The sequence below is a fragment of the Setaria italica genome, chromosome V (genome assembly GCF_000263155.2).
Source record: "Setaria italica strain Yugu1 chromosome V, Setaria_italica_v2.0, whole genome shotgun sequence".
Taxonomy (NCBI): domain Eukaryota; kingdom Viridiplantae; phylum Streptophyta; class Magnoliopsida; order Poales; family Poaceae; genus Setaria; species Setaria italica.
Window position 1 is genome coordinate 40895001 of NC_028454.1, and position 2718 is coordinate 40897718.

Sequence of the window (2718 nt, forward strand, 5' to 3'; positions counted from 1 at the left end):
TACGGAAAACTCCACCTCTCTATCAGGTGAACATGCCAGGACAAGTCGTGCGGTGCAACATGTCAGAGTACTCACAGACATACAGCGGAGGCTTTCTAGACGGGCTCCCGATAGAGGGTATGCACAAGGGAGTGCAGAATTAAGATGCCTCAAGGATAAGGTAGAACTACCATAGAAGGGTGAGTTGATGTGGAGGCGAGGCGAAGCGGCGGAGAGGGGGAGGTGCGCGACGCGAATTGGCCGGACGGGCCGAGGGGGTGGAGACTTTTCTCCTTTTCTGTTGGCTGGTGGGCTTTGGGAGGGGTGGGGGTGAGGGCCCATGCGGCGTCGGATCTCGCCATGGTGGGGAGACTTTGACCGGGGGGACGCTTAGCAGGAAAGCAATCGTGTCGGTCGGAGCGTCTGATCGTGATCGCACGGTGCACGTACGGCCTTGACGCACGCTACGGGCCAATACGATGCCGGCGAACACGTCTATGCGAGTGCAAATCGCAATTTCTACGAAGCTTGGCAGCAATCTAGAAGGACAATTTGGTTGACGAATGGCGAGGAATCACTGACGATGAGACGACGGCCTGCCGGGTCAAGCAATTTGTCCGACGTGCCGGAGCCGCCGAGAGCCCGAGACCGAGAGGCTTATGCAGCGTCTGCTTCAGGGCCTCTACACGCGGCGGCGACCGGAATATCGAGTTATCGACGTGCTGATAACTTGACCCGAAGAAAGTTGGGAGGTTAGGAGGGGAGGCACTCGCATATGTAGAGGTGTTTAGATACTATGTGCTAAACTTTAGCAATGTTATATTGGATGTTCGGATGCTAATTAGAAGGATTAAATATGAGCTAATTATAAAACTAATTGCAGAACCCTTTTCTAATTCACGAGACGAATCTATTAAACCAGCAAATGGTTACTGTAGCACCACATTGTCAAATCATGAACTAATTAGGTTTAATAGATTCGTCTCGCGAATTAGACTCCATTTGTGCAATTAGTTTTATAATTAGCCTATATTAAATTTTAATTAACATCAAACATCTAATGTGACATGTGCTAAAATTTAGTGGGGTGTAACCAAACACCCCGTAGTGTCCGAGTAGTGACAGTGACAAGACATCCATCCATTCTGGCTCGTTTCGCCGGTCAGTTGGCAAAGTCTGTGATCGGAGCACAGCGGAACGGCGAACATGTTTTTGTTTCCTCAGCTTCTCCACTTTACACGCGCAATCTACTGCCGTACCGGCTGCCGCCTGAGCCAATGCGATCCAGCCTTTTTGTGCCCTTGAGGCGTTCGCGCCCTCCACGGATGACGGGACGAGCCTGGTCACGGCTTTTGGATTCACGCGTTTGTTGCGGGAAACCGACGCGCGTTGCTGGACGACATGGGATGGCCAGGCCGGTCGAGCGGGTCGAGGGCGTGCCGTAAAGGCTCGTAACCACGACGCCGGCCGTCCGCTTCGATACCTCCGTTCATTGGGCGCTCTCTGGGGCGTGCGTGGGGAACGATGGGGCGGCACAGTCGATTGGGCGCGACGGAAGAGATCGATCAGGGAATGGTGAGTTTGAGGCGGCGCAGTCGACAAGGGTCGGTGAGGCGTCGGCGCCCACGTGCCCGCCGACAGCCCGAGTACCGCAGCGCCGACGCAACGGCCCATGGACGTTGGACGCCGACTTCAAGGTTTTGCCTTTGTTGTTTGATGTTGCTGAGGAAAGCGCGCAGTTGAGTGACCCCGCCCGAAGCTCCATTTTAGGTGGGCCTGAGGGTGGATCAAGCTGTGACTGAAACAGCATAGAGTGGGCCGTCAGCTCCCTCCCTGCCCTCCCTCCTGCACGGTTAGCAGATATCCCGAACGGCCTGATTTCAATCACCAGCACCTAATCGTTGACAGAGCTGCGGCGCTTGTGGTTTAGATCCACCGTTATGCTTTCCTTAACGCCTGCTCCACTTTGTTGTTGCATAATTGTTTTGTTGTTGCATCATTGTTTCGTTTCGCGTTGGTTTTTCTGTAAAATTACTTGTATTTTCAGATATCAAAGCTGGTTGGGGAGGGGGTTGTAGTTTGCGTTTGGTCAGTGACTCGATACAGTGTCCCTTTAGTTCTGGTCGAGGAGGAAAATGTGAAATGGGCAAGGCTAGGCATTTTCACTTCATGGTGGTCCATCCCCCCGGATGCATTGACCCATGCAACCCAATTACGCATGTCTCGGCGCTCCCTCGGATCAATGTCCCTCTCCGGCTGACTTGTAATGGAAGCCAGCACCCGATTTGTTGTCTACCACCGTAATCTTCTCTGGCTGTCAAGTGTCAAGTAGTCAAGTTTCTGCTGCACTCTGGTATCAAAAGTGGCTATTGTTTCTCTTTCTCTTGTGTTTGGCCAATCTGCAGAGAGAGCATCCCTTGACAGCATCATGCTGTTCTTCCTGGGCCTGTAGGATTTCAGATCTCAGGCACCAATTTTCAGAAAAAGGGAGCCCCATCGTGAAAGCTGATAGTGTCATGTACCAACCCACGACAAATGCATCTTAACAGTACGTCCACGTTCTGTTCATCAATGTTAGGTGCTCTAACCCTGTCTTACGCGTTGCCATCTTTTTTTAGTCCAAGATTCATGCATTCAACGTTGTCCAACAACGATTTGGACTTGTAACTTTTAAGACTTGGTCTGCTTCTGTAATACGATCGCTGTCGGTGAAGCTAAGTCTTCGAGCATAGAGGCTGC